The sequence below is a fragment of the Capricornis sumatraensis genome, chromosome 7, assembly GCF_032405125.1.
Source record: "Capricornis sumatraensis isolate serow.1 chromosome 7, serow.2, whole genome shotgun sequence".
NCBI lineage: Eukaryota > Metazoa > Chordata > Mammalia > Artiodactyla > Bovidae > Capricornis > Capricornis sumatraensis.
In genome coordinates this window covers 94,652,064-94,677,900 of record NC_091075.1, presented here as the reverse complement: position 1 = coordinate 94,677,900, position 25,837 = coordinate 94,652,064, and the positions used below count along the sequence as shown (strand labels likewise).

General features: G+C 39.4%; 1 pseudogene; it reads left to right on the top strand.

Moving 5' to 3' along the window:
* Positions 1 to 236: 236 nt before the first annotated feature.
* LOC138081863 (UDP-GalNAc:beta-1,3-N-acetylgalactosaminyltransferase 1-like) lies at positions 237 to 25,559 on the top strand (annotated as a pseudogene).
* The last annotated feature ends 278 nt before the right edge of the window (positions 25,560 to 25,837 follow it).

The following is a 25,837-nucleotide window of genomic DNA, read 5'->3' as shown; positions in this document are numbered from 1 at the left end:
GAAAGAAGTATATTATAGAATTTATGAAAATGTAAAAGAAATAGTATATTATAAAACTGTTATTCAAGGTGCACCCAGGGCTTAAAAATAAATAAATAATTGAATTTAGAACAGAGTCCCTAAAATAACCCACAGTTCTTCCTGTTCTTGACCAAACTTTGTGTGTCCTCTGAAAGTACTTCTTTCCTCCCTGCTCCTGGCTCACTCCCTCTGGAAGAGGATACTGTGAGGACAATATGGGTGGAGAAATCTCTTGGGACAGGAAAGAAATTGGTCAGTTCTTCCCCTTTTACACCTGCAGTAATCTTGCCACAGTATGCAAAGCAGTCTTTGAGGGTAAGACGGCGAGATCTACTTCTTCTGGAATAATACTAGAAAGAAACTGGTGTTTCCATGAAGATTTTCAGAAGGTCATCAATAAATATGAAAGTCCTGAAAACAAGGGTCCACAAATGTATATAGCTTACTCTAGGTATGAGATTATAGAAGCAAAAAGAGATTTAGGACCCATTTATGGCCCAACCCCATTATTCTATAGGCATGGAAATTGGAAATGAGAGGTTAAGTGACACACCTAAGGTCCACACTACTTGGACTTCTGCCATTTATGACAAAGCTGAAATAGGTCCCAACTCAAACTCCCCACCATTCTTGGAGGTACATATTTTAAATTAAACTTTGTATTTTGAGATAATGCTAAATTCACATGTAGCTAAAAGAATAGTAGAAATCTCATGCTGTCCAGTTTCTCTCAGTGATAATATCTTATAAAACTACAGTACAATATCATAATTAGGATATTAACACTGATGCAGTCAAGATACAGGACATTTCCATCACTGCAGGGGTCCCTTATATTGCCCTGAAATAATCACACACTGCTTCTTGCCCCACCCCCTTCTTAGCCCCTGGTAACCATTAATTTGTCCTGCATTTCTGTTATTTGTCATTTAAAGAATCTTACTTAACTGGAATCATACAGTATGTAAGCATTTTGAGATCAGTGTTTTCCACTTGGCATAATTCTCTGGTGATTCACCCAGGTTGTGTAAATCAACAATTTGTTCTTTTTTCACTAAGCATTATTCCACAGCAGTATTCCAAATTCAGACTTACGAAGGAAGTATGGAAAACCACTAGACCATTCAGGTATGACCTAAATCAAATCCCTTACGACTATGCAATGGAAGTGACAAATACATTTGAGGGATTAGATCTGATAGAGTGCCTGAAGAGCTATAGATAGAGGTTCGTGACATTATACAGGAGGCAGTGATCAAGACCATCCCCAAGAAAAAGAAACGGAAAAAGGCAAAATGGTTATCTGAGGAGGCCTTACAAATAGCTATGAAAAGAAGAGAAGTGAAAGGCAAAGGAGAAAAGGAAAGATATACCTGTTTGAATGCACAGTTCCAAAGAATAGTAAGGAGAGATAAGAAAGACTTCCTCAGTGATCAAAGCAAAGAAATAGAAGAAAACAATAGAATGGGAAAGTCTAGAGATCTCTTCAAGAAAATTAGAGATACCAAGGGAACATTCCATGCAAAGATGGGCACAATAAAAAACAAAAATGATATGAACCTAACAGAAGCAGAAGATATTAAGAAGAGATGGCAAGAATACACAGAAGAACTATGCAAAAAAGATCTTCACGACCCAGATAATCACGATGGTGTCATCATTCACCTAGAGTCAGACATCCTGGAATCGAAGTCAAGTGGGCCTTAGAAAGCATCACTATGAACAAAGCTAGTGGAGGTGATGGAATTCCAGTTGAGCTATTTCAAATCCTGAAAGATGATGCTTTGAAAGTGTTGCACTCAATATGTCAGCAAATTTGGAAAACTCAGCAGTAACCACAGGACTGGAAAAAGTCTGTTTTCATTCCAGTCCCAGTTCAGTTCACTTTAGTCACTCAGTCATGTCCAACTCTTTGTGACCCCATGGACTGCAGCATGACAGGCCTCCTTGCCCATCACCAACTCCTGGAGTTTACTCAAACTCATGTCCGTTGAGTCAGTGATGCCATCCAACCACCTCATCCTCTGTTGTCCCCTTCTCCTCCCACCTCAATCATTCCCAGCATCAGGATATTTTCAAATGAGTCAGTTCTTCCCATCAGGTGGCCAAAGTGTTGGAGTTCCAGCTTCAACATCAGCCCTTCCAATGAATATTCAGGACTGATTTCCTTTAGGATAGACTGGTTGGATCTCTTTGCAGTCCAAAAGACTCTCAAGAGTCTTCTCCAACACCACAGTTCAAAAGCATCAATTCTTCGGCTCTCAGTTTTCTTTATAGTCCAACTCTCACATCCATACATGACCACGGGGGAAACCATAGCCTTGACTAGATGGACCTTTGTTGTCAAAGTAATGTCTCTGCTTTTTAATATGCTGTCTAAGTTGTTCATAACTTTCCTTCCAAGGAGTAAGTGTCTTTTAATTTCATGGCTGCGGTCAACATCTGCAGTGATTTTGGAGCCCCCCAAAATAAAGTCTGACACTGTTTCCACTGTTTCCAATTCCAAAGAAAGGCAATGCCAAAGAATGCTCAAACTACAGCAAAATTGCACTCATCTCACATGCTAGCAAAGTAATGCTCAAAATTCTCCAAGCCAGGCTTCAACAGTATGTGAACCATGAACTTCCAGATGTTCAAGCTGGATTTAGAAAAGGCAGAGGAACCAGAGATCAAATTGCCAACATCCGTTGGGTCATCGAAAAAGCAAGAGAGATCCAAAAAACATCTACTTCTGCTTTATTGACTATGCCAAAGCCTTTGACTATGTAGATCACAACAAATTATGGAAAATTCTTCAAGAGATGGGAAAACCAGACCACCTGACCAGCCTCCTGAGAAATCTGTATGCACGTCAAGAAGCAACAGTTAGAACTGGACATGGAACAACAGACTGGTTGAAAATCGGGAAAGGAGTTTGTCAAGGCTATATCTTGTCACCCTGCTTATTTAATTTATATGAAGAGTACATCATGAGAAACGCTGGATGGGATGAAGCGCAAGCTGGAATCAAGATTGCTAGGGGAAATATCAATAACTCAGATATGCACTCTTATGGCAGAAAGCAAAGAAAAACTAAAGAGCCTCTTAATGAAAGTAAAAGAGAAGAGTAAAATAGTTGGCTTAAAACTCAACATTCAGAAAACTAAGATCATGGCATCTGGTCCCATCACTTCATGGGAAATAGATGGGGAAACAGTGGCAGACTTTATTTTTGTGGGCTCCAAAATCACTGCAGATGGTGACTGCAGCCATGAAATTAAAAGATGCTTACTCCTTGGAAGAAAACTTATGACCAACCTAGAGAGCATATTAAAAAGCAGAGACATTACTTTGACAACAAAGGTCCATCTAGTCAAAGCTATGGTTTTTCCAGTAGTCATGTATGGATGTGAGAGTTGGATTATAAAGAAAGTTGAGCTCCAAAGAATTGATGCTTTGAACTGTGGTGTTGGAGAAGACTTGAGAGTCCCTTGGACTGCAAAAAGATCCAACCAGTCCATCCTAAGGGAAATCAGTCCTGAATATTCGTTGGAAGGGCTGATGCTGAAGCTGAAACTCCAGTACTTTGGTCACCTGATGGGGAGAAACTGACTCAGTTGAAGACCCTGATGCTGGGAATGATTGAAGGTGGAAAGAGAAGGGGACGACAGAGGATGAGGTGGTTGGATGGCACCACCGACACATTGGACATGAGTTTGAGTAAGCTCAGGGAGTTAGTAATGGACAGGGAGGCCTGGTGTGCTATAGTCCATGGGGTGGCAAAAGAGTCGGACATGACTGAGCAACTGAACCGAACTGAGTATTCCATGGTGTGAATGTGTCACTAACCATTCACCAGTTGAAGAACACCTGGGTTGTTTCCAGTTTCATGCTATTACAAATAAACATATAATAAACATCATATTCAGGTTTTTGTGTATAAACGTAACCTTCCTTTTGGGGGGATTAAATGCCCAGGAGTGCAATTGCTGGGTTATATGGTAGTTGCATATTTAGTTTTTCAAAGAAACTGCCAAACTGTTTTCCAGAGTGGTTGTATCTTTTACATCCCCACCAGCAATGTATGAGTCATCTAGTCTTTCCCCATTGCCACCAGCATCTGATATCATAGCTATTTTTTCATAGATGTGTTGTGCTATCTCTTTGTAGTATTCATTGGCATTTCCCTGTAGACTAATGTTGTTGGCATCTTTTCATATGCTTATTAGCCATCTGATTCTCTTCTTTGGTGAAATGTATCCAAAGTGTTTAATACGAGCAGTGTATCTACCCACCCTTCCATTCATCCTTAGGGTCTTGTTTGCCAAAGTTCCTCTTTCACGAAAGGAAACAAACTGGATCACCATTTTCAGCCCCACTGGCCTCTGTCAGCATTGTTAGCATGTCAAACTCTTCATATTTGACTAGCAAGCAAACAAAATAGCTCTACAACCAATCTGCTTGTTTCCCCACATGGCTGGCTCTTTTCAACTTTGAGTCTTGGCTTCAAGACTACTTCTTCAGAAAGATCTCCCTTGATTCCTTAAGCTGATTCTCTGTTAGTCTCTCTTGTAGTTCTGGTTTTCCTCCCCTGATATGAACCCCAGTCTTCAGTTTTACTTATCGCTTTGCTTGTCACTGTCTTTGCCTACATCATCTTATATAAACTCCATCAGTCCAGGGACCTTGTGTCTTTTCTCACTCGAAGCCTCAGCACCTGGGCTAAGTGCCAAGTGTGTAATAAATCTGTAGATTTGCTGAATGAATGGGTACATGTCAGTGTCACTTTATCCAAGTTTCGAGTTACCACAGACTTTTCCCCCTTCAATGTATTTTCTATCATTTCCCCTGTTTATTCACCTATAATCATCACCACCACCAGCCTTAGGATTAAGCTAAAACATACATCATATTTTACCATATAAAACACTTCATAGTATGAGGGTCTATTTTAGATTGAGCTGGCACTTAGTCACTAAATGTATTTCATGAATATTTAACATAGAAAAAATTTATTTAGTGTATTAATGTATGTTATTTGGGCTTCCCAGGTGGTGCTAGTGGTAAAGAATCTGCCTGCCAATGCAGGAGACATAAGAGACACGGGTTCGTTTCCTGGGCCAAGAAGATAGCCTGAACGAGGGCATGGCAACCCACTTCAGTATTCTTGCCTGAAGAATCCCATGGACAGAGGAGTGGGTTACAGTCCATGAGGTCGCAAAGAGTCAGACACAACTGAAGTGACTTAGCATGCACACACTTATGTTATCTGGTGCACAATACAATTTCATCAAATCAAAATGTTTATATATGACTGAGGTATATAGGAATATACACTTTAGTTTCATAGATTGAATTGTGTCTCCCCACCCCCAGATTTATATGTTGAAGTCCTAACTGTAATACTGCAGAATATGACTGTATTTGGAGAGGTATTTCCCTGGTCGCTCAGCTGGTAGAAAATCTGCCTGCACTGTGGGAGACATGGGTTCCATCCCTGGGTTGGGAAGATCCCCTGGAAAAGGGAATGGCTACCCACTCCAGTATTCTGGCCTGGAGAATTCCATGGATGGTATAGTCCATGGAGTTGCAAAGAGTCGGACACGACTGAGTGACTTTCACTTTCACTTTAAGGTTAAATGAGGTCATTAGAGTGGGTGCTAAACCATATGACAGGTGTCTTTATAAGAAGAGGAAATTTGGATACAGATACACGCAGAAGGAAGACCTCATGAAGACACAGGGTAAGACAACTAATTACATACCAAAGAGAGAGCCCTCAGAAGAAACAACCCTGCCAGCACCTTGATCTTGGACTTTGAACCTCCAGGACTCTGAGAAAATTAACTTCTGTTATTTATGCCACTCAGCCTGTGGTATTTTGTTATGGAGGCCCTATCAAACTGATGCAAGTGGTAATAGCAGCAATATGTGATGGTAGAATTATGGGAATTTACTATTTGATTCTCTTTTTTAATTTCTATAAAATTATCTACAAATTTTGTTATTAAAACTGTATTAATACTACCCTGCCCTGAGCTGATAGATGGAGCTGGTCTGAGATGAAACAAATGAGAAAATGATAAAGGAAGAAGAAACAAATTAGCTAACTAATCCCCACCTTGTCATTGAGGAATATGAAAATAAAAAATCAAATTCATAGACAAAGTTGCTTAAGCCTTTAAAGTCTTGGTCAAAGGAAAATGTGCTACTGAATGGTTGGTCCTCTGACTAGAACATGATCACCCAGGTAAAAAGGGCTGCATCCCTTACCCGGAAGGGGATCTTCAGTGTAGTCTATGGCACAGTGCTCCAGGGATGATGTGTGGAGCCTCAGACCCTTGATCTGAGGCTCCCAGAACAAACTAACCATATACGTTCCTTACAAGTTACTTGGAAACAAGTTCCAGGCCCGGCTGCCCATGCCGAGAGGGATGATGGACATCGGCTCTGGAAGTCAACCAGGCAGTGAGTTTGTGGGACTGACACATTTAACCTCTCACCTCATTAGCAGGGTCGGTTTGGTCATACATCTTTCACTTCCTTGAAGAAATATGACTGTCCAAGAGTAGCCAAAGATGATCAGATAATATCTGTTGGACTCAAGGACTTTCATCAACTGGGCCAATTCTCATTTCACAAGGGAGAAAACTAGGACCCCAAAGTGCTCAGAGCAGGGTTCACAGTGCTCACACATGTGCACTGAGAATATTTATAGCAGTCTACCTCAGTGTGAAGTTAGAGATAAAGACTCCTCAGAGGCGTACCAAGCCTAACATTTCTCATGCTGTGAACAGCACTTTGGATTCCCTTGCTAGGCCTTGTCTAAGATCTCAGAGGGAAATACATTTAAGGGATGTTCCAAAATTAATTGCTTATCTTACGACTTTGGGCTAGAAGTTAAAATCCTATCAGTGCTACATCTGGAAAATATAAAGAGATTGATTAACAGTTGGAGAAATCTCTACTATCACTGACAAGTAACTCAGTCTCACCAGTGAATATTGTTCAGTGATTACTCTTTTGATAAATTATTTCCTCTCCTCGGTGTGCACAGGTACAGGTATTTGTTTTACAGTACTCTGGAACTGACAAAGTGGGGAGCAGATTCATCTGAGATCGAGGTCCAAAGGATTAAATATGTACTTAATTACATTTTTTTCTACCATATATACTGTCTTAGGCCTTATTGAAAGGAAGTCCAAGGATAAAGGAATAAGTGACACCAACAGAAGGAAACAGATGAATCCAAAACGGGGAGCATTTTGAAGAACTGACTCATTTTCTGCAAAAAATATGATGGGGAAAAGTTGGGAAAAGCCCAGTTATATACAAAAGACAGTAATCAAAAGTGACATGTAGACTTTATAGCTGATGCCAAAGAATTATTAATAATTTGATTAGGTGCCATCCTGTACTGCGGTTAACAGCTGCAAACTAAAGCATGCAAAGGAGAAATGACACAACGCTCCGTGCTTACCTTGAACTACTTTGGCAAAGAAAAAGACAAAAGGGATAGTTAAGCTAAGATGGAAAATTTCGATAATTGTTCAGTTAGGGTGGTGGGTAAGTGTAATTCATTATTCTCTCTAATTTTTTAATGTTTAAAATGTTTTATAATAACCCTCCCCTCCCCACCACCCCCACCGCAAATTCATTGCTTGTGTTTCCATTGTCGGTGGGTTGCTTTTCTGTGGATAACGCTTTCATCTTGTGGTTCTGCTGTGCCATAGGGCCTGTGAATTCTTTGCATCTAAATGGTAGAGGAAAAAAGAGAGCAGTGAAATTCACAGGCTCATTTTCAAGGACATCCCATTAGCAAAAAAGGTGTCCTTTGGCATCATCTAGATACAAAGTAGTTCCTGAGGGCACAGTCACTTCCCAGCTTCTACACTAAGAAAATGGGGTAAAGCTCTTCAGTGGATGGTTCATTGTCTCTGCCCCAGGTGGCTTCCTGGGGAAGCTTCCTCCAACCCCCCCAGGGATTCTGGTGTAGTAGGTACAGTGAGCCTCAGCAAGCCACTTCCTCAGTAAGTCCCACACGACACAGGGCTCTCTGAATATTTTCTATTTACTCTCCCAAGCTGGTACATTCCACCTTGGGTCACTCTGTGCTCCACGGAGCAGATGGAAGCTTCTTTGCCTGTGGCTTCAAGTGGGGTTCAGGCAAAGGTGGGCATTCCTGAAGGCTGGGAAAGGAGGAGACAGAGGAGCCGAGACTTTGTCCCCCAACTCACCTGCAGGCAGAATTACCACCCTGCAGTTTTGCTGGCTCTCTGTAGCCCTTTCTGTCTCTGGATTCTGATAAACATTCCCTCCTCTCACTCCTTCCAGCCTAGGGCCAATATCAATGCCCTATCAGAATATTACTTTATCCATGTGATTTCTCTATACCTGTCCACACCCTAATGTTCTTGTGGTTTAGACATAAACTTGTGTCCGACTCTTTATGACTTCATGGACTGCAGTCTGCCGGGCTCCTCTGTCCGTGGGACTTCCCAGGCAAAAATACTTCAGTGGGGAAATTCTTCCCACTATTTCCTTCTATAGGGGATCTTCCTGACTCCAGGATTAAACCCGCATTGCCTGCATTGACAGGAGGATTCTTTACCACTGAGCCATCAGGGAAGCCCAACACTCTAATAAATTATGCTTTGATTCAATTTGCCTCAAATTTCCATCTGCATTTGCTAGGACCCTGGCTCATACACAGAGGATCTGTGGACAGCATTGTGAAACACCAGGTCAAGGCAGGACATGCCACATCTCCTGGGGAACCTGAATGACGCTTTGGAACTGCAAGATGTCTAGTGGAGCTGGAGCAAATGTGAGGAGTGCCAGGTGAGAAGGATGAAGTGAGAGGCATCCGCACCATTGAAGGGCCTTTCTACCACACTAGGTCTCTCTGACTGGAGAAGGCAATGGCACCCCACTCCAGTACTCTTGACTGGAAAATCCCATGGAACGAGGAGACTGGTGGGCTGCAGTCCATGGGGTCGCTAAGAGTCGGACACGACTGAGCGACTTCACTTTCACTTTTCACTTTCATGCATTGGAGAAGGAAATGGCAACCCACTCCAGTGTTCTTGCCTGGAGAATCCCAGGGACGGGGGAGCCTGGTGGGCTGCCATCTATGGGGTCGCACAGAGTTGGACACGACTGAAGCGACTTAGCAGCAGCAGCAGCAGGTCTCTCTGACAGTAGCAGCAAGATTATTCAAGGAGGCTTTGCAGAAGACAGGACGCAGACCAGAGAAGGAGAAAGTCAAGGTCTTACTCTTGGACTGTACCTGCAGTGTTACTAGAGCTGCATTGTGGACCAATAAATCCACAAGCAAGAAAAAATCACCTCTGGAGAGGAAAACAGAGGTGGTAGGTAAAGGAGGAGCCTAGTTTTAGGGATAGTACAAATTGAAAGGCACTACCAGGACCATAACGTCCCTTATACCACAAATCTAACCTCTACATTGATCACCAAAATGTTACTCTCCAATTTTGGAGGTTATTTTTCTCCCTCATCAGAAGAAGATTGCCTATCACAGGATTATTTGTTATAGCAAAGAAAATGGAATTTTTTTGATATAGTCAGCTTTCCTAGGCTACATTTGTTGTGGCAAGTGAGAAATATCTACAACTGGAAAGACTAAAAGCTAATGAGAAATATTATTTGAAAAACAGCATTAATGACAGTGTTGCAGAGGCCCAATGTTATAGAGAGCTCTTCTAAAGTATTCTAAAGACACCCAATATATATGCCAAACTGGAAAGAATTCAAGACAGAAAGCTTATCATTTATTTAGTTGGCTGTGCTGGATCTTAGCTGCAGCGCGTGGGGTCTTTGATCTTCCTTTGGCATTACAGGATCTTTAGTTGAGGTATGCGAACTCTTAGCTGCAGCATGTGGGATCTAGTTCCCCAGACCAGGGATCGAAACCAGGGCCCCTACATTGGAAGCTCAGAGTCTTAGTCACTGGACCACTAGGGAAGTCCCAAGATAGAAATTTTTATTTCCTCACTTTCTCTCATTCGCTGCTTAGAAACTGACTTTATTACCTCAAAGTAAAAAACTTGTATTTGGCTTCCCTGGTGCTTTAAACAGTAAAGAATCTGCCTGCAATGCAGGAGACCCGGGTTCAATCCCTGGATTGGGAAGATCCCTTGGAGGAGAGAATGGCTACCCGCTCCAATATTCTTGCCTGGGAGATCTCATGGATAGAGGAGCCTGGTGGGCTGTAGCCCATGGAGTTACACACAAAGAGTCAGACATGACTGAGCAACTAACACACACTTCATTACCATGTATTGTTACATATTTGCATAATTATTTTCAATAAATTGCCTTTTTTTTTTTTTTTTGCTGTTTCTTCATTCTGCCTAGAGTATCTTATGATCTTTTAAAACAGAATTCAAGGAGCAGGTATGTAAATTTTAGATAACCTATTACCATCAGGTTTGGCCCTAATGCTAGGGCATTAGAGAATATTTCGGCTTCCTTCATTAACGCAAGGTGGTCCTTTTGTGATTGGGGAAGCACAAGCCTGCTTGCCTACTTTGTGTTGTGAGTATCATGAGTTCAGTAAGATTTTCTAAGTTTCTAGGGCTCAAAACACTAAAGAAAGTCTTTTCTACTGCTCCCTTCTATGTTATTTCAGTACTGGACTGGGGAGAGGAGTGATGGTACCAGCATCACTCTTCACTGGACTAAAGCTTGGTATATTTATTTCAAAACATGCTACATTTCTCATTTGAAGGTGTCTTTTAAATCTTCAATTTGGCCAGGGTATGTAGCCTAATGGACATGTGCTTTTAAAAATTCAGGCCATGTTTCACGGTGGAACTTAATTAGGATTAGAGAAGTAATTCAAACCATGTATCGAATTCATCTACTGAAAATGTCAGTACCTGCCCTACTTATAGCCCATGATGACTGGGCAGGTTCAGGTGATCATGCTTGGTATCCCATGGCCAGCTGAGTACACAAAGATGGACACCCAGTGAAAGGGCCATCAATCCACGAGCTAGATATTGATACAGCTCATCTTTTATCCAGGCCATGTTATAATCATGGTCTCTCTTGGGAATTTGAACTAGGAATTACTACCAAGTGGAGGGGATAAACAGCAGTAGCAGCAGCGGAAAGGTTAGAGTTAGAGGTTATAGATAGAGTTTACCCTACATATTTACCAGAGTTACCTATTTTATAAACCTGAGGTAACCTTAGCAGTCAGAAGGGTCAAAGCAAGATACTATTCTTTTGTAATATTTCAGTCCTTTACTGTGTATAAAGGTTTATTTAATGTCTAATATGTGATCTATTCTGGAGAATGTTCCATGAATTCTTGGGAAGAATATGTTTTGTGATGTATTAGGTGTAATGTTCTGTACTTGTTGGGTCTTGTGGGTTTAGAGTATTGTTCTAGTCTTCTGTACCCTTGCTGACATTCTAAGTAATTGCTTTGTCCATTATATAAAGTAAGATATTGCATTTTCCAGCTATTATTGTTGAAGTTTCTATTTCTCCCTCTAATTCTATCAGATTTTGTTTCATGTGTTTTGTTTAGGGTTCTGTTGTTAATATAATTATTTTATTTTCATGATGAATTGACCTGTTTATGATCTTATGTCCTTCTTTTGCCTTAGTAACATTTTGTTGTCTTAAAGTCTATTTTGCAAGACATTTCTGTACTCACACTTTCTGTCTTGTGGTTGATGTGTGAATATGTCTTTCTCTATCCTTTTATTTTCAATCAATTTATACCTTTGAGTCTAAAGTATATTTCCCATAAACAACATACAGCTGGATATTGTTATTTTTCATCCAGTCTCTGCTGTTCATTACATTGTAAGCTTTATTATTGATGTGATTGGAATCATATCAGTTATTTTGGTTTTCTTTTTCTATTCATTATTATTTTAGTCCTCTGATTCTCTCTCTCTCTCTCTCTTTTTTTTTTTTTTTTTTACTTTACTTTACTCTACAATACTGTATTGGTTTTGCCATACATTGACATGAATCCACCACGGGTGTACATGAGTTCCCAAACATGAACCCACCTCCCACCTCCCACCCCATATCATCTCTCTGGATCATCCCCGTGCACCAGCCCCAAGCATCCTGTATCCTGCATCAAACATAGACTGGTGATTCGTTTCTTACATGATAGTATACATGTTTCAGTGCCATTCTCCCAGATCATCCCACCCTCTTCCTCTCCCTCAGAGTCCAAAAGTCCGCTCTACACATCTGTGTCTCTTTTGCTGTCTCGCATACAGGGTCATCATTACCATCTTTCTAAATTCCATATATATGTGTTAGTATACTGTATTGGTGTTTTTCTTTCTGGCTTACTTCACTCTGTATAATCGGCTCCAGTTTCATCCTTCTCATTAGAACTGATTCACATGTATTCTTTTTAATGGCTGAGTAATACTCCATTGTGTATATATACCACAGCTTTCTTATCCATTCATCCGCTGATGGACATCTAGGTTGCTTCCATGTCCTGGCTATTATAAACAGTGCTGCGATGAACATTTGGGTACATGTATCTCTTTCAATTCTGGTTTCCTCAGTGTGTATGCCCAGCAGTGGGATTGCTGGGCCATATGGCAGTTCTATTTGCAATTTTTTAAGGAATCTCCACACTGTTCTCCATAGTGGCTGTACTAGTTTGCATTCCCACCAACAGTGTAGGAGGGTTCCCTTTTCTCCACACCCTCTCCAACATTTAAGCAAATATTTTCTAGGGTATAATTAAACATTTTTAACTATTAAAAATGGAAAATATGGCCTTAAAAAAAGCAAGAGGCTTTAACAGGTGGCTTCTGCAAACTGTTCAGCCATTCTCACCCCCCACAAAAATCACAAAGTGAAATTAGTTCGAGCCAGCCACATTATGTCACCTTGTCTTACCCAAAGTACCCGGTAATTCAAGGAATTCTTAAATCAGATATTCACCATACCTTTGGAGTACAGATTTTTAAATATATGTATAAAACTACATTTAAACATTTAAATGGAAAATAAATGAGAAAATACCTAATTACTCATCATCACTTCTGGTCAACTCAATAGAATCACTGTTATCAAGGTATTCCCATCATTCCAGGCAAAAATAATATTTGAGGTTACTTATGAAAAAACTGTCGTTGTTCATCTGCTAAGTCATGTCCGACTCTTTGTGACTCCATGGACTGCAGCACACCAAGCTTCCTTGTCCTTCACTATAAATGCTAATAAATTCATACACTCTTCTGTTTCAAACCTAGATGATGGACCACAATACAGTTTGGGTTTCCTGGGAAGTAAACTCAGAGATGGAGCCTAACATCCAGGATGTTTATCAAGAAGCACTCTTGAGATTCAAAAGTGTGGAAGGGAGGGGAGGAAGCTAGATTGAGAGGAGGGAGAGGCCTAGCTGTGATACAGGCTCAGATGGTCCCACAGGGAACCTCCAGAGCTAAAATGTTCTTCAGAGATGTCCTAACTGGGGGCCAGATGACCAGGTCTGTGTACTCCCTCACAGATCAGTCATGGGATGTGAGCCATGCAGAGAAGGAACATCATTATGCTAGATGGGTCTCTGCATCTGAACTGCTGAAGGTCCTGACAGCTAAAGACTGTCTTATAAGGTGTCCAGATTTCCCAGGACTATCCTGATTTCAGGACTGAAAAATCCCAAGCAAACCAGAATGGCTGAGTACCCTACTGTCTGCCAATAGCACTTGGGCAGCTGAGAAAGCAAATCTTTCATTGAACAGCTGTGTGTCCATCACAACAGCTCTACTATTCCCTAGGATTTTAGGGACCTCATGCTGAAGTCCAGTATTTCCCAGAGTTGTTAAAAGCTCCAAGTGTTAAAGGTAATTGATGTGTTCCCATGGTCATACCAACTGGACTTGCTTAGGAGCAATAACCATAATATCTTAGGAATAACCATAATATCTTCTCTCCTACCTCCCACAGATTGATGATCACATAAATTCAGATCAGTTTGGAAAGGACTCAGTGGATCAGGAGACAATACAATATTGAAGTCTGATGCTCTATCAAGGTACTCTGCAGGTGTGTTTCCCCATGACAAAGTCTCCTCTGCGGTGCATTTCCTGTTCTCTGCTGGCATGGCCTGTCCCTCTAAGACAGCCTGAAAAATAGCAAATATGCCTGAAAACAATTATTAATATTGTATGTCAAAATTTAGAAGAAAACAGCCTGTCATAATGTCAAGAGAGGACAAACTTTATAGTTAAAATTTGCCATATCTCACTGAATTGGTGATATTTCAGTAACTAGTGATGTTCCTTACCATGATTAAGTTCACAGAATTGATTTTGAGTTTATAATAATGACGGATGTACAGGTTAAAAAAAGACCACGAAACAAAAACTAAATGAACCATTGATTGGTTGACATGTTACAAGAACAGCTTTGGCCACAGAGGTGGGAGTTCAGAACAGAGCTTGACTCCCCTTCCTACCAAAGCATCCTGGCCTAGACCACTTCCCAGTAGTTGGTCTCCATTCAGCTCCTCATAATGAACCCAAGAAACCACTCTTTTATGCAACGTATCTTCCTGGTGAACTGCAAGAGTTAGATCTGAGAAACTCAAGGAAGCAATAATCATTTACTAGTAAATAGCTAAGTGACATCCAAGGGAGAACTTAAAATAATGCGCCTCCCAAGTAAACTAGCAAGTCAAGATGCTCAAAAACACTTCATTGATGGTTCCTTAAATTCAAGCTTAATTGGCTACCAATAAATGAAACATTTCTATAGCTATGAGAAGAAGATATTTTGTGTGTGTGTGTGTATGTGTGTGTGTAGGCTTTTGGGAAATGAATATTTACAGGAACTTGTGTTATCAATCTTGGGAAGTATGTGCAAAAAGTAAAAACATTTTTCCTGTTTGTTTTCTCATTCTTAAGATGATAGATATCCAAATAGTTTTCTATTGAAATAACTATGAATGCAACTCAAAATGGTAAGTATATCTACAAGGATGAATCTGCAATTTCCATTAGGTTAATGTTTTTGGTGGTGTTTTTTTGGTTATAGCCTTTCTTTTTCAAACCTATGACTCAAATAGCAGCAATAATTCTAGGACATAAACCCTTTATAACAAATGCTACCCTACTGTTCATTCTAGCTGTATGAATAATTCATCATAATCACTTCAGTGAAAAATGAGCCTGCTCGTAAGTTTCATTTTTCAGAGATGGAAAATGAATTGTAATTCAGTGAATTTGGAGAGCAATCATTGCTTTTAAAAGGAAAACTAAGTTCTGATATTACAATTATAAAGAGAAAAATATAGAATTGAAAATATTAAAAATTTGCATTTTGGGGTTAGATTATGAGAAACTTAGAATACTGCAAAACTGTTCTTTGACAAAAGCAGAGAACAATCTTGTCTGATGCAGGAACTTTTACTCATTGAAGTCTTTTAAATTTTTTTATATTAAAGTATAGTTGATTTACAATGTTTCAGGTGTACAGCAAAGTGATTCAGTTATACATATACATTTTTTTTCAGATTATTTTCTATTATAAGTAATTGCAAAATACTGAATATAGTCCCCTGTGTGATACAATAGGTCCTTGTTGTCTATCGGTTTTTATATAGTAGTATGTATTTGTTAATCCTAAATTCCACATCACCCCTTTCCGCCCCCCCCCCGCCCCTTTCCCTTCGGTAACCATGAGTTTGTTTTCTGTTATTTGTGAGTCTCTCTGTTTTGTCAATAAGTTTATTTGTATCATCTTTTTTAGATTCCACATATGAGATAGCAAATGGTATTTGTCTTTCTCTGACTTACTTCAGATAGTATAATCATCTCTAGGTCCATCCATGTTGCTGCAAGTGGCATTATTTCATTCTTTTTATGGATGAGTTGTTTTCATGTACCACATCCTCTTTATCCATCTGTTGATGGATCTTTATCCATGTCTTGGCTATTGTAAACAGTCCTGCAATGAACACTGAGGTGCGTGTACTTTTTGAATTATGGTTTTCTCCAGATATATTCCCAGGAGTGGGACTGCTAGATCATATGGTAACTCTATTTTTCGTTTTCTAAGGAACTTTCATACTGTTCTCCATATTCACTGAGTTTCAAAGCTGATAAAAATTGAACTTTCTGAAAAGTTAATTTTGTTGATTCGTATCAAGCAATTATATATTGGGAAGGTTTTCTTTCCCTTTTTTTAATGTGGTAAATGACACATAACATAACATTTACCATTTTAACCATTTTAAAGTATACGGTTCAGTGGTATTAAATACATGCACATTGTCGTGCCACCATCACCACCATCCATCCTGTAACTCTTTTGATCTTGTAATACTGAAACTATACCTTTGCTTTGAAATAGTAATTCCTCATACTGTTCTCCCCCCAGGCCCTGGAAACCAGCATTCTGCTTTCTGTCTTGATGATTTTGACTGTTCTAAGTACCTCATATGAGTGGATGTAAGTGGAATCATAATGTATTTGCTTTATGTGTGTGACTTGCTTATTTTACTTAGCATGAAGTCCTCAAGGTTTATTCCGGTTGTATATACTTCTGAATAAGTACAACCTGGTACTTATTCAGGTTGTATATACATCCTCAAGGTTGTGTATACTTCTTTTTTGAAGCTGAATAATATTCCATTCAATGTGTATACCACATTTTACTTATCCATTCATTTCTCAGTGGACGCTTGGGTTGCTTTCATGTTTGTCACAGTGAATAATGCTGCCATGAACATGGGTGTAAAAATATCTCCTTGAGACATTGCTTCTCAATTCATTTGAGTGTATGCCCAGAAGTGAAATTGCTAAATCATATAATTCCATTTAAAATTTTTTGTCATATTATTTACCACAGCAGCTATACCATTTTATATTCCTATCAACAGTGCACAAGTGTTGCAATTTCCACAAATCCTCACCAAGACTTGTTATTTTCTGTTTTTTGATAGTACTCATCTTGAACATGAAAGTTGCTCAGTCATGCCCAACTCTTTGTGACCCCGTGGATTGAAGTCCATGGAATTCTCCAGGCGAGAATACTGGAGTGGGTAGCCTTTCCCTTCTGCAGGGGATCTTCCCAACCCAGGGATCGAACCCAAGTCTCCTGCATTGCAGGCGGATTCTTTAACATCTGAGCCACAAGGGAAGCTCTAGTCATCTTAATGGGTGAATATATTATAATTCTCAGATGTAGGGATTCATTTAAAAGAAAACAGAAAAGAAAAATAATGAAAAAGTCAGTACCACATTTGTATAGTATTGATAAGAAAATGTAACTATAAAATGATTCAATTAATATTCCTCACATCAGTTTAATTATACAGTTGTCAGAGTAATGTGTAATATCAATGAAGAAATATGTGTAGCATGCAGATGGCTCTGTTTCTTAAAAAAATAATGTCATAGGGCTTTTAAATTTATATTTTTTAATTTAAAAAAGTGATGTTATCTCCCTAGTGGCTCAGGTGGTAAAGTGCCTGCCTACAATATGGAGGACCCAGGTTCGATCCCTGGGTTGGGAAGATCCTCTGGAGAAGGAAATGGCAACCCACTCCAGTACTCTTGCCTGGAAAATCCCATGGACGGAGGAGGGTGGTAGGCTACAGTCTGTGGGGTTGCAAAGAGTCGGACACGACTGAGCGACTTCACTTATGTCTCCTGCATTGGCAGGTAGATAGGTAGGATGTTATCTCGTACATTTGATTTGCATTTTCTTAGTTATTAGTCATGTTGAACATCTTCTCACAAGCATAATGCCATTTGTATATCTTCTTTGGGAAAATGTCTAGTCAAGTCCTTTACCTATTTTAGACTGAGTGGTTTGTTCTTTTGTTGAGTTTTAGGAGTTATTTGTATGTCCTAGCTATGAATCCTTTATCAGATGTGTGATTTGCAAATATTTTCTGCCATCCTGTGGATTGCTTTTTTATCCTGTTGATAGTGTCCTCTGATCCACAAAGCTTTTCATTTTGACAAAGGCCAGTTTGTCTAGTTTTTCTTTTGTTACCTGTGTCTTTGGTGTCATATCCAAAAAATCATTATCAAATTCAGTCATAAACTTTAACTCTATGGTTTCTCTAAAAGTTGTATAGCATTAGGTCTTAAATTGAGGTGTTTGATCCATCTGTCTTTGGTGTTGAGTAAAAGTCCAGCTTCATTTTTTTTTTTTTTTGCATGTGGTATCTAGTATTCCCAGCAGTATTTGTTGAAAAGATTGTCTTTTCTCCATTGAATGCCATTATTATTTCTGGGATTTCCATTCTGTTCCTTTGGTCTATGTTTTGTATACCAGTGCCATAGTGTTTTGATTACTAAAGCTGGGTGATAAGCTTTGAGACCAAGGAGTGTGAGTCCTCCAGTTTTATTATTTTCAGGATTGCTTTGGCTATTTAGGGTCCCTCAACATTCTATATGTATTTTTAGAATTGATTTTTCTGTCTCTGCCAACAGCATCATTGGGATTTTGAGAGGGATTGCATTGAATCTGTAGTTACTTTGGGCGTTATTGAAATTTTGATAGTATTAAGGCTTCTAGTCCATGAACATGAGATGTTTTCACTTATTTATTTTTTTTTTAGCAAAGTTTCATAGTTTTCATTGTACAAGTCTTTCATCTCCTTGATTATGTTAATTTCTAGGCATTTTGTTCTTTTTTATGTTAATATAAATGTAATTATTCTTATAATTACCCTTTCAGATTTTTCACTGTTCAAGTATAGAAATGCAACTGACTTGTGTGTTGATTTCATATCCTGCTACTTTGATGAATTCATCTACTAGTTTTAAGAACTTTTTTGTGAAATGTTTAGGATTCTTTTTATACAAAAGATCATATCATCTGGAAACAGATAATTTAAACTTTTCCTTTCTAATTTGGATATATATATTTTTTTCTTGCCTAATTTCTCTCACTAGAACTTCCAGTACTATGTTGAAGAGAAGTGGCAAAAGCAGGCATGTTTGTCTCATTCTTAATCTTAAAGAAAAAGCTTTCCGTCTTTCCCTATTGAGTATGTGTTTTCTGTGGTTTTTTCACATATAGCTTTCATAATATTGAGGTAGTTTCCTTCTATTCCTCCTATTTCATTGACTGTTTTTATCATGAAAGTGTGTTGAACTTTGTCACATGCTTTTTCTGTATCAATTGAGATGATCATGTGTTTCTCCCCCTTCATTGTATTGATGTGGCCTATTATATTGCCCAGTTTTCATACGTTAATCTGTTCCTGCATTCGAGGAATAAATCCCGCTCAGTCATGGTGTATGATTCTTTCTATATGCTGCTGAATTTTGTTTGTTAGTATTTTGTTGAGTATTTTCGAATCAATATTCAAAAGAAATTTTGTGTAGTTTTCTTGAGGTGTCTTTATCTGGTTTTGGTATCAGGGTTATGATAACCTCATAGGATGAGTTAGGACGTGCTCCCTCCTCTTCAATTTTTTGGAAAAGTCTGAGAAGGATTGGTGTTAGTCGTTTAAATGTGTAGCATTTACATTTATTCACTGGTGAGGTCATCTGGTCCAGGGATTTTCTTTGTCAGGAGATTTTTGATTACTGATTCAATCTCCTTACTAGTTATAGGTCTATTCAGATTTTCTAATTTTTTATGTTTTGTGTTTCTATTAATTTGTCCGTTTTACCTAGATTATCCTCGTTTTTTTATTTCCTTTGGTATAGAATTGTTCATAGTATTCTTACAATCCTTCTGTAAATTGATAGTATGTATGAGTGTGTTAGTCGCTCAGTTGTGTCTGACTCTGTGACACCATGGACTGTATAGCCCACCATGGTCCTTGGTCCATGGAATTCTCCAGGTAAGAATACTGGAGTGGGTAGCTATTCCCTTCTCCAAGGAATCTTCCTAAATCAAGAATCGAATCCAGATCTCCTGCATTGCAGGCAGATTCTTTACCATCTGAGCCACCAGAGAAGCACCCAAATTGATAGTAGCGCCCCCATTTTCATTTCTTACTTCGGTATTTTCATCTTGTCTCTTTCTTCTTAGTCCATTTAGCTAAAGATTTGCCAATTTTAAAAATCTTTTCAAAGAACTGACTTTTGGTTTCATTAATTTCCTGTTATTTTTCTATTCTCTGTATTGTTTATCTCTGCTCTACCTTTTTATTTGCCTCCCTTTGATAACTTTGAGTTTAGTTTGATCCATAGTTTAAAGTTAGTTTGTTGATTTGAGATCTTTTAAATTTTTTTAATGTTTTTCTAATGACTAAACTACTGGGGTATTGGGAGAATTTAATTAATAACATACATGGATGCAAAGTATTTATAGCTATAAACTTGCTCCTCAACACCACTTTTGCTGTGTCCTATAAGTTTTCAGAGGTTGTGTTTTCATTTGTTCCTAAGTATTTTCTAATTTCCCTTGTGATTTCTTTTTTGATGCCTTGGTTGTTTAAACTGTGTTGTTTAATTTGTATAATTTCATGAATTTTCCAGCTTTCTGTATGGTATGGATTTCTAATTTCATCCCATTGTGATCAGAGAAGATATTTTGTATGATATCTATCTTTTTTAACTTATTGAGAGTTAATTTATGGCCTAACTTATTGTCTATCTTGGAAAATGTCCCTGTGCACTTAAGAAGAATGTATATAATGGAATGTTCTGTATAAATCTGTGAGATCTAGTTGATTTATTGCATCAAGTTCTCTTTTCCTTACTTATCTTCTGTCTTTCATTATTACGAGCCAGCTATTGAAGCTCTCCGACTATTATTGAAGAACTGCTTATTTCTCTTTCCAAGTCTGTCAGTTTTTACTTCATATATTTTTATTGCTCTTTCATTAGGTAAAGGTGCATTTGTAATTGTTGTATCTTCTTGCTATATTGAAACTTCTATGAATATACAATGTCCTTCTTTGTCTCTTATAAATACTTTTGATTTAAGTCTATTTTGTCTGATCTTAATATGGCCATTCTAGCTCTCTTGGTTACTATTTACATGGAATATCTTTTTCCATCATTTGCAATCTGTTTTGTGTCCTTGGGTCTCAATTGTATCTCTTATAGATAGCATGTAATTGAGTCATGCATTTTTATCCATTCTACCAGTCTCTCTTTTGACTGGAGAGTTTACATTTACAAATGTAAATCCATTTCCATTTAAAGTAGTTACTTATAAGGTGAGAGACTATCTGAACCTCTGTGGTCAGAAGCAGCACTCAGCAACCATAGCACAGATCTTCAACATTTGGAGGATAAGGTACTCATTGCTCATCTTGGTTCCTGCAAGCTGTGTGAAAAGAACACATATACAGCTGCCTGCCATGTAGAGGGAGGGTGGGGGTGTGGGTAGGCGGCAGATGCTCCTGTGTTAAGAGCTGAAAATGACCAAAATTAATCACAATTTACCTTATACATCTTATCCTGAAAGTCTAAGCCTTCTACAGATCCCAGAGTTATAAAATATTTACATCACAAAGATTCTGCCTATGCAAATGTTAGGAGACAGATTCCTAGGGTCCCCTGCTCTTCTCTCTGCTCAGAATCCTTTCTCCTGGGTGAAGTTATATTTAACTAAAATATTTTTCCTTTTCATTCAGACATAAATATCCTTCACTTGGCACTAAGGGAAAACAAACATAAAATTCGTTTGCCATGTAAAAGACCAAGCAAGTTGATAAGCCTTATACATACACACAAAATAAACATGGTTCACTGTAATCATATCAAATCACAGTTCATTTCTTACTACTGATGAGGTTGGTGTTCAATTACCAAGCACAGAGAAAGCCGAGTGGAACCTCTGAACTGAAGCAGCATGGATATCCGAACAACTCATGGAGCTGGAATCAGTTACTTACTGAGTTTTACATTCTAAGAAAAGATGATGCAGGAAAATAAAGGTGGAAACAATCTAACCATGCAATTGTCTGCACTCTGCCATTAAAATTTGTTGCTTAATAAGTATTTATGATGGAATCTAGACAACTTATGGAAAGAAATGTTTTGGAAGTACAAGTTGTTTATATCCCCGTAATCAGCAAATAAGAGTACCTACTGTGTAGTAGACACTGGAGATACAGAGAAAATAGGACAAGAGGACAATCTCTGACCTCCGGGAACTAATAGGAAAAGTAAATAAATGAGAAAAACCCTAAAGAAGGGAACTCTATAAATGAAAATGGGGTTAATTTCATTAAGCTCTTCAGAGAGCTTGTCAGGAAAATCTGACTTTCTAAAAGCAATAATACTTGATCAGAGTATAATTATGTGAAATACTCTGAAATTAAGGCACTGGATGAAGGGTAGCATTTCAGGCTGAAGAAATGTGTATATGGGAAAGTTGCAAGCCTTTTGGTATGGTAGGAGCAAGTGGTGCAAATGGAAGTGTGACAAGAAGCAAAGCTGAAGAGGCCACTGAACTCAGACCACGAAAGGCCTTTTAGAGCATGCAAGGGAGTCTGGCGCAATTCCATAGACATAGGTGAACTAAGTTTATATGCAAAGCAAGGTAGGTTAGCTATTATTCACCCTTTCTGTTCTATCCAAGAATATATCTGAAACAGGGCAGGCTGTGATCCTGTTCAAAGTTCAAAGTTATTAACCAAGTAAGAGGAAATGGCTGAAGATTTGAAGTATTTATCTTAATAATAACTAACTTGTAACACCAAGTTGTTGCTCATGACTTAGGCAATAAGTGTGCATTTGAGCTGAGACTGTTGTGGCTGTTGAAAAAGATGACACGAGAGAATGAAGTGATGGAATTTGAGTAGTTGTATATTACCCACCCCATCCTCAGTTTCAGAAATCATGTTTCCCAGATGAACCTGAGCAAAGGGGGGAAGGTAAAACTGGTCATGGGTCTTTTTCCCCCATATCCAACAGGGCTGACTCCAAGGAATCTCACCCTACTTCCCAACTCACCTGGACTATCTTTCCCTGCCCTCAATTTTCTCCTTCCATGTCTCACCCAGGATCACTTAGATTTTTTATCTACGTGGACTTAGACAAGAGAATGGAAGATTCTAGTCCTAATAAACCCACTAGGCAATAGCAGTAGCCTTTGCCCTGCAGAAATCTCCACCTTGAAAAGGACAGCCCCTTAACTCGGAGAAGGCATCTCTGACATTAGGACGTCAGTTCCCAAGGCTGCCTAGTCAGGGACTACTGTGTTGTATGAGTTGAGTGGGTGTAGCTGGGAGGGAGGGGCGCTGTTTCTTCCAAGCCTCACATATCACCATCACTAGCACGGAAATCATCACTAACATGAACCTCCAGCCTTGGAGCTGTTGAATGTTCATGTATTCAAACAGTTTCTCTCCTTTTTGCAGCCTCTGGGCCTGCTGACCATCCTTGATGTGTGAGTAGTAGGCTTTGAGCCAGTGAAGTGCTGCAGAGTGCTATTTAGGCATTCACACATGTCAGATGATGCGCTTTTATGCATTGTGAACAATTAGTCTGATAATGTGTCCTCCTGAAGCATCTAGCAAGGGCCAGAAGTGGATCAAGCTGTGGGCAGAAAGGAAATGTGGAGGCAATAGCTATAGAGGAGGAGATAAAGGACACACTGAAAGCTCTGATAAAAATACCCTCATGGAGGGACACCAGGCCAGGGCTGATTGGCAGGGAGGCAGGCAGGGTGGTGCCACCTACTCCTCAGACCCCCTCCTGAGCCCTGCTGGGGTGGAGCCGTGATCAGCCAAGCCCTGGGGCTCTGGCCTTGGCAATGTTCAGCTGCCCCACCAGGACAAATCTTATAATTAAAGCATGGAATGTGAAAAACAGAACAATTCAGCTGGTACTTTAGTCTCATCCGAAATTCTACGGGCATGTGTCTTATAAGCAGAATAAGCAGAATTCTTGTAAGCAGAATTTTAAGCCAATCTGAGAGTCTCTGTTTTTCAGTAGACATTGCAAGCATTATTTTGACTGCTACTTGCTGTCAAATGCTCAGTTCAGTTCATTTCTGTCACTCAGTCGTGTCTGACTCTTTGCAGCCCCATGGAGTGCAGCATGCCAGGCCTCCCTGTCCATCACCAACTCCCAGAGCTTACTCATATTCATGTCCATTGAGTCAGTGACGCCATCCAACCATCTCATCCTCTGTCATCCCCTTCTCCTCCCGCCTTCAATCTTTCCCAACATCAGGGTCTTTTCAAATGAGTCAGTTCTTTGCATCAGGTGGCCAAAGTATTGGAGTTTCAGCTTCAGCATCAGTTGAAAGCTCAGTTGCTCATATCGAATGCTCAGTTGGTGAAATTGAAGGTCTTTCACTCAGAAGAGAAAAATCAAGACGAACCTGAGGCTTGCGTGCTTCTGAGCTGCTGTGAACGGCCCCGGCACTCCTGACCACCCTTCCGGCTAGGAGCCTCCTGCTGCTGTCCCTGCTGAGTTTCCTGGTGATGTGGTACCTCAGTCTGCTGGTATCAGTCTACAAATGTGATCAAGTGTGTGAACTGGATGTACTTCTATGAGTATGAACCCATTTACAGACAAGACTTCCATTTCACACTTCAAGAGCATTCAAATTGCTCTCATTAAAACCCGTTTCTTGTCATCCTGGTGACCTCACACCCCTCAGATGTGAAAGTCAGGCAGGCCGTTAGAGTTACTTAGGGTGAAAAGAAGTCTTGGTGGGGATATAAAGTTCTTACATTTTTCTTATTAAGCCAACAGGCTGAAAAGGAAGACAAAGTGTTAGCATCATCCTTAGAGGATGAACACCTGCTTTATGGAGACATAATATGACAGGAGTTTTTAGACACATACAATAATCTGACCTTGAAAACCATTATGGCATTTAGGTGGGTAACTGAGTTTTGCCCCAATGCCAGGTATATCATGAAGACAGACACTGATGTTTTCATCAACACAGCAATTTAGTGAAGTATCTTTTAGATTTAAACCACTCAGAGAGTTTTTCACAGGTTATCCTCTGCTGCTGCTGCTGCTAAGTCGCTTCAGTCGTGTCCGACTCTGTGCAACCCCATAGATGGCACCCTACAGGGCTCCCCCATCCCTGGGATTCTCTAGGCAAGAACACTGGAGAGGGTTGCCATTTCCTTCTCCACTGTATGAAAGTGAAAAGTCAGAGTGAAGTCACTCAGTCGTGTCCAACTCTTAGCGACCCCATGGACTGCAGCCTACCAGGCTCCTCCATCTATGGGATTTTCCAGGCAAGAGTACTGGAGTGGGGTGCCATTGCCCTATCCTCTAGTTGGTAATTATTCCTATAGAGGATTTTACCAAAAAAACCCTATTTCATACCAGGAATATCTCTTCAAGGTATTCCCTCCTTACTGCAGTGGATTGTCTTATATAATGTCCAGAGATTTGGTGCTGAGAATCTATGAAATGATGAGTCATGTAAAACCCATCAAGTTTGAAGATGTCTATGTTGGGACCTGTTTAAATTTATTAAAAGTGGACATTCATATTCCAGAAGACACCAACCTTTTCTTTTTATATAGGATTCATTTGGATGTCTGTCAGCTCAGACATGTGATTGCAGCCCATGGCTTTTCTTCCAAGGAAATTATCACATTTTAGCAGGTTATGCTAAGGAACACCATATGTCATTATTAATTTGACATTCTACCCAAAGCCTAGAAAAGGGAGGGATACTTTGTGGAAAGTGTTAAACTTAGACTGTGAAATCTCCAATGAAAAACTCATGAGAAGGTCTGGCTTACGCAAAGCTGAAACTCATGTCAAGCCTATAGACTGGAGACTGGAGGGTTGCACTTGACCTGTGGTTTATTTTGACAACAATCAAGTCAAGCCTTTTAAAGGTGATATTCAGAGGAAGTAAACATCTTATAAAGGAAGCGGAGATTTTTGTTAATAAAACTAATAGAACCAAA